We start from the raw sequence: 7,421 nt of genomic DNA, 5'->3' as shown, positions 1-7,421 counted from the left end.
CTATTTTATACTGAGTCAGGCCATTGGTTCATTTAGCTCAATATTGTCCACACTGACTGGAAATTCAAGCAGCTCTCCAAGGTTACAGGCCAGAGTATCTTCCAGCCTTACTTGAAGATGCCCGGAAGTAAATCTTCTGCATGCAAGCAGATGCTCATCCACTGAGCTATGGCCTCATTCCCTAAGGGGAATATCTTCTAGTACTCACAGAGGGATGTGCAAACACGTTTGAATCGGTTCGAAGTCTGAACTGGTTCGGTTCAAAGGCGTGCGGACGAGCCGAACCACCCCTGGTTTGGCTCAACCCCAGGCTGAACCCCCCAGACCATGACCCAGGCCACTCAGAGGCCCATTGCACAGGCGTGGCAGCCTCCAAAATGCCCACCATGCAAAGGGAAAGGCCCGAACGGGCCAAAGAATGGACGAACAGGGCCATTTTTGAAGGCAGGAGGGCTGGCGGGGGGAGGGGAACCTCTGCAGAACACACACCCCCACCACCTTGAAGAACCCCCTCCCCGGAGGAGTAAGTTTAATTTTTTTTTTTAAGAATTCATTTGTTAACTCCCCCAGACTGAACTGAACTGGGGGGGGGGGCGGTTTCGAGGAGGCGCCAGACCGAACTGGCCCAGTCTGGTTCTGGCACGGTTCGGACTCAAACCAAACTGGCCGGTTCCATGCACACCCCTACTACTCAAACATGGAGTCTCCCATTCAAATGCAAATCAGGGCAGACCCTCCTTCGCAAAGGGGACAATTCATGCTTCCTACCACAAGACCAGCTATTCCGCGCCCCCACCCCTGCGCATATACAGCTGCCAGAGAGTGTGACTTGAGAGCAGCTGCTGCAGGCTGGGGCTGAGCACTTAGTGGAAGAGCGGCAGGGGAGGCAGCAGGTAGCTGCCAGATGGTTGTGGCCCCCGGACAGAGCACCTGCCCGCTTGCCTGCAGAAGGTCCCAAGTTCCCTCCCTGGCAGCATTTCCAAGAGAGGCCTGAGAGAGACTCCTGCCTGCAACCTTGGAGAAGCCACTGCCAGTCTGTGAAGACAATCCTGAGCTAGCTGGACCAAGGGTCTGACTCAGTATATGGCAGCTTCCTATGTCCCCATGTCCTAGAACTGCCCCAATGCCCGTGAGGTCTGCCTTAAAGGGGCCCTCTCTCCTCACTAGGAGGAGGGCAGCTCTGCCTGACCAAACCAGCGCAGCCAGGGACATCATCCGGCCGTGTCAGCTTGAATATAGAGAGGCGGGTGCAGCGTTGGGGATGAGCATCCCAACAGGTTGGCACTCCCTGCTGCCCAAAGAAGGGGGGGGCATGGTGAAGGCAGGGGGAGCCATCTTCAAATCTTGTCCCTGGTCCCCCTCCAATCGTGCTGTGCCTTTATGACCCACCTATGAGACAAATTTGCAGCCAATTACATATGCAGCTGCCTTCCACCGAGTCAGACCCTTGGTCCACGGAGCCCAGTATCGTCTACACTGACTGGCAGCATTTCTCTCTCGGCTGTCAGATGGGCACTGCCCAACCCTTCTGGGAGATGCCAGGATCTGAACCCGGGGACCTTCTGCCTGTGAGGCAGATGCTCTTCCATTCCAAAATAGCAATTCGCTGACAGTTTGGGGAGACTCTGATTTCTGGCAGAAAAACAGCTCAGAGGGAAAGGGCCAAACCTCCTCCCTGCACACACCATGGTCCCAATCCAGACCAGATCCCCTTCCCAGTGTGTATTTGTTTAAAAGGAGACGTTCCCAGCTCTCCGCATATCTCCTGAATGGGGCATTAGCCGCAACACACCGTTTGGTCCCCAAGTCCTGGCTGTTCCTGACAGAATGTTACTAAGCAGCCAGGGCTAAAAGCTCCCTGGTTGTGCAGGGAAAGGCAGCTGGCAAATGGCTCTGGGAGAAGGCTGCGCCGGAAAGGTTGCGTGTGTCTAATTGCACCGCTTGCATGATAATTAGACACTAATGGCTTATTAAAAGCAATCAGCAAAGGTCTCCCATTTAATCACGAGCCCCTGCGAGCCGGTGCTGCTCCACAGTTAATGGGTGTGAGTGGTGTTTGGGTTTTTTTGTATAAGAACAATCACTTTTTATCGTATTAAGAGCAGCTTTTAAAAATCTAAATTAAAAATACCCCATTCCACTTAAAGCATGGAGCAGAATAAACAGGGGGGAGCTTCATTCAGGAACTGATGGGAAGGCAGACCGGCAAGCAGATGCCCGGAGGAGACGTTGGTGCAACCCAAGCCAGAGGAAGATAGGAAGCTGCCTTCTGCTGAGCTGAACCCTTGTTCCATCTGTCTGAGGATTGCCTTCACAGACTGGCAGCAGCTCTCCTGGAGGGCTCTTTCCCAGCCCTACCTGCAGATGCAGGAACTGATCCAAAGGAGATGCTCGTCCACTGAGCTAGGGCCCATCCCTAATCAATTGTGGGGGGGGGGACAACTATCTGAGCAGCACAGGACCCAACAGGATCTTCTGCAGCTTCTAAAGGGGGATCACCTCTCAGACTGTGTGGTCCAACTGCCTGCCATGCACAATCTCTAGGGATCTCTGCCTCCGCTAGGAAGAAGGTGCTCTACCCTTTGACAGCCCTTGGATGCAGCCCTTGTTCATTTCCTGGATTTAATTCTCCCTGCCGTGAGCCAGCCAAATGCATGCACTTCCCAGGTCCCATTGACTTCAGCAAGGCGGAAGGAAGCCCATGCCCAACCCTTTTCAGGAAGCCCATGCCCAGCCGATGGAAACCACCCCTCTGTCTGCTCTGAAGTCTCCTGGGCATGGCCTATCGTGCCCCCACCTGTTCTCTTGATGGGGCACCACAGTGTGGCCTCCTGGCACCAGTTAATCTGAGTGGAGAGACTTGACAGGTGGAAGACTCCACCTTGGGGCAGGCAGGAGATTGCACTTCCGTGGGTATTTTGCCTTCGTCATTGACATGAATCTGTGCTTGCTGGGCGGGTGGGGGGGGGGATGGAGGAAGGGAGTTGAGATTTTCATACGTGCCCCACAAAATGGTGAAATTTCAAGGGGATGGAGATGTCACGTAAAAAAGCCAAAGGTTTGTGCTGGGGGCCTTCTAATTCCTGCTGCCTCTGTGAGCGGGCAAGAAGCACCACTTGCCTTCAAGCCTGCTCTGTATTGCTTCCTTGAATGCACCGGGAAGTTGTGGCATTGCCATCTTATTAGCAACTCACAGGAGTTTAAAGGGCCTTCGAGACCTTTTCATCTCAGAAAGGGATATGCTATCATATCCCAGCCAGATGGCTGTCCAGCCTCTGCTTGGAAACCTTGGAAGGAGAGCCTGTCACTGCATGAGGCAGACAGTTCCACCAGCAAACAGCTCTTATAGTTAGCGAATTCCTCCTGGTGGCTAGCCCAAACTTGCTTCCTTGCCATTTCAACCCATTGGTTCTGCTTGTTTTATGCTCTTAGTACAGTGGCACTGGGGGGTGGGGGAGAGCCATGGAAGTCATATTAATATGAATACATGTGAAAGCACTGCAAGCCTGCTTTAGCTGACATAACCCTTAGTCCTGGGGATTGTCGTCCTGTAAAGGGATTAGGGATCTCTAATTCTCAGCGCCATCATCAGGGCTTGACAACTGCTGAGTCCCCACCTAGACCCACTGTACCAAGGAGAAGCAGCAGCCACTGCCCCCTGCCCCCCTTATCTGAGCCTTCTCCCTCTCCCCATTCCCACTGCCCTGCCACCTCTTCTATCTATCTATCTATCTAACTATCTATCTATCTATCTAGTTTTCAGATTTGTAGTCCACCCCAAACATCTGTCTCTGGCAGTTTAATAAAGCATAAAGTGTGCCGTCAAGTCGATTTCAACTCCTGGCGCCCACAGATTCTTTGGCAGAATACAGGAGGGGTTTACCATTGCCTCCTCCCGCACAGTATGAGACAATGCCTTTCAGCTGCTGCCCAATATAGTATCAGCGGAGATTTGAACCGACAACCTTCTGCTTGTTAGTCAGGCATTTCCCCACTGCACCATTAGGTGGCTTTCAACAACCTAAAACAGATTTAAAATGAAAACCTTAAAACAATTTAAAACCACAGTCCAGTTAAAAAGCTTGGGCGAAAAGCTTGGGTGGGGACACCTATGGCGGCATCCAGTTCTGAAATCAGGAACCCACCGGCAAGAGGGGTTTCAGCACCCTGGAGAGCTCCGCGTGAGTGAATGGCTCCACCAGGGGCCAGGGCCAGAATGAAGTCTTAAATACCTCCAGGCACCGACTGTCCCACTCAAGCTCCACCTCCCTGCCTGGAGAGCACAAGTTTTCTCTCTCTGGCATGGAGTCTTCTACTCCTCCTTTGCTCCATCAAGTCAACGCTGGCCTCTTTCTAGTGCTGTTGCGCAGGCCGGGGGGCGCATGAAGTATGGAGTGTGGAAGAGGCCAGTTGATTGGGAGGGGGCTCTCTGTGTGTCAGTTCCAGGGTCTGATATCAACCAGTTTAGGCACATGTAAACTCCCCTGCCTCCTCACACAAAGGGAAGGCCAGACAATCAGGCGGAGTGCCTGGGTATTAACCCTTTTCAGGCATGGTGCAAACCCAGATATAAGTCTAGAGCAGGGTTTCTTGACCTTGGGCCCCCAGATGTTGTTGGGCTACAACTCCCATCATCCCCAGACATGGCCTTTGTGGCTGAGGATGATGGGAGTTGTAGTCCAACAACATTTGGGGGCCCAAGGTTAAGAAACCCTGGTCTAGAGTTCTTGAATTAAGAGTTCTTGAATTAAGAGTGGTTAGCGGAGCAGAGCTGGTCTTATGGTAGCAAGCATGAATTGTCCCCTTTGCTAAGCAGGGACCACCCTGGTTGCATTTGAATGAGAGACTACATGTGTGAGCAGTGTAAGAGTGACCCTTAGCTCTGGGAAGAGCACCTGCATGCTTGCATCCAGAAGGTCCTAACTTCCCACCCTGGCAGCATCCCCCAAATAGGGCTGAGAGAGACTCCTGCCTGTGATCTTGGAGAAGCCGCTGCCAGTCTGTGTAGACAAGACTGAGCTAGATGGACCAAGGGTCTGACTCAGTAGAAGGCAGCTTCCTATGTTCCTAGCATGCCCTTCTCAACTGGTGTGTCCATGGGAATCAGAAGGATATACTTACACACTCTCTCTCTCTCTCTCTCTCTCTCTCTCTCTCTCTCTCTCTCTCTCTCTCTCTCTCTTATTGCTTTATCATACTTTATTGTATTTGTTTGATTTTAAGCTGGATATCACTATCCTGAGAGTTGTATGCTGAAAGATAGCCTACACATTGTAGGAACGTAGAGCAAGACAAGCTTTTCACAGCATGGAGATACGATTACCTGCTCATTTCTGTAGGTGGCGCGGCTGTTAACGGACGAGCAACAGAGGCTAGTTCAAACGTTGGCAACATTTGTGACATGGCAGTTCCAAATATTGGCAGGTGTGTGTGTGGATACCCTTTCAGCAGCATACTTCATACAATGAGACCAGCGTGAGCCAGTCATGTGATGTAGCTGCTTAAAAAGTGAATGCACTCTTGGGCCGCATTAATGGAGGCATCATGTCAGATCATGTGAGGTCACCGTTCCGCTCCATTCTGCGCTGGTCAGACCTGCTTGGAATACTGGCTGACATCCTGACTAAATTCACTTGAGAAAGTCCAGCTTGTGCTTTTAATTTCAGTGGGACTTCCTCAACTAAATTTAGTCAGGATGTGTCAACCACCGTGTCCAACTCTGGGCCCCACATTTTCAGGACCGTGAAAAACTGGAATGGGTTCAGAGGAGGGCAGAAAAGATAGTGAGGTGTCTGGAAGCCAAGTCCAATGAGGAACAGTTGAAGGAGCTGGGTATATGTAGCCTAGAGCAGGAGTTACCCACCTGTGGCACTCCAAATGTTGCTGAACTACAACTCCCAGCATTCCCAGCCATAATAAACTGTAGCTGTGTGTGATGGGAGTTACAGTTCAGCAACATCTGGACTAACAGAGGTTGGGAACCCCTGGCCTAGAGAAGAGAAGAGAAGATCAGGGGCACCATTAGGCATGGGCCTGGGGGGGCAAGTCTGTGTGCCCACTCTCCTAGAGGGCCCCATGATGTTCCCAAAGGAAAAAGAAGGCCCCTTTTATATTTCCAGAATGGATTGGCCTAGAGCTCTGATATTTGGCACAGATGTAGGACAGGTTAGCAGGACAGTGTGTATTGATTTTGAAGTAGATTGGTCAATCCAATGACTTTTAATGATTTTCTGTTTGTTTGTTTGTTTTTGTTTAAAAACCACCTTTTTAAAAGTCCTGTTTCGTGCCAGAAAACCACAAAAACAACTGGAACTGAAGCCCCCACTCTCCCTTGAACCATCATATGGAGTAATCTGCTCATTGCCTTCATAAAAAAGGGTGAGCACCACCCACTTTTCACTCCTTTTATATTTCCAGAATGGCTTGGCCTAGAGTGCAGATGTAAGACAGGTCAGCAGGACACTGGGTATTGATCTTGAAGCAGATTGATCAATCCATTGATTTTTAATGATTTTTTTATTTTAAAAAAAAATATCAAAAAGTCCTGTAAGTGGCTTGTTTCATGATAGAAAATTACAAAAACTTCTGGAACTGCTTGGGCCTCAGTCCTCCATCTGACTGCTGAGAGATGAATATGTGAGACACCACAGCCTCGTCATTCCTGCTTACTGGAATAACTCAGCTATTTTCCTGGTTACAACCCCACTATTCCTGGTCGCTGGCAAAAGTTACTATGTCGTTTCAGCATTATTGCAGTTTCTAAGAAGTCTGCAGAGTACGATAGCTATGTTGGGAGAGGGAGAGGGAGGGAGGGAGGGGGTAATAATTCAAGAATTCCAAATGTCAAGTAAAATCATTTTTTTAAAAAAATCTGCTGCGAGGAAGGGAACTTGGAACCTTCTGCATGCAAGCAGGCAGGCGCTCTTTCCAGAATGGCCCCATCCCCTGAGGGGAATATCTTAAAGTGCTCACATGTAGTCTCCCATTCAAATGCAAACCAGGGTGAAGGCTGCTTAGCAAAGGAGACAATCCATGCTTTTTCTGCATGACCAGCTCTCAAAGAGAGAATATCAAAAAATGCAAACAGAGGGACCCCATGGGCCATGAAATATAAAAGTTGAGGACTGACATTTCTATGGCAAAGCCTGAACCTACACAAGTTCTTGTTTTGTTTTTGGTTGTTGTTGTTGTTGTTGTTGAAAAGCAGTATATAAATATTCTTATATACTTCTTATAATAATAAGATGAGAACAAAGTGGCCCATTCATAACAGTAGTCCCTGGTGATCGTGCTACCATTCTAGCCACGCTAGTCAATTTTGACTCCATGCAGGAGGAAAGAAGTCCCTCCTTTGGATTAAGCCCTCCATTAAGAGAATCAAATTTTCTGACCTGTCCTAGCCCACCAGTCTCATGCTGGAG

This window comes from Hemicordylus capensis, chromosome 1, assembly GCF_027244095.1.
Source record: "Hemicordylus capensis ecotype Gifberg chromosome 1, rHemCap1.1.pri, whole genome shotgun sequence".
Classification (NCBI taxonomy): domain Eukaryota; kingdom Metazoa; phylum Chordata; class Lepidosauria; order Squamata; family Cordylidae; genus Hemicordylus; species Hemicordylus capensis.
This window is presented reverse-complemented; position numbering follows the sequence as displayed.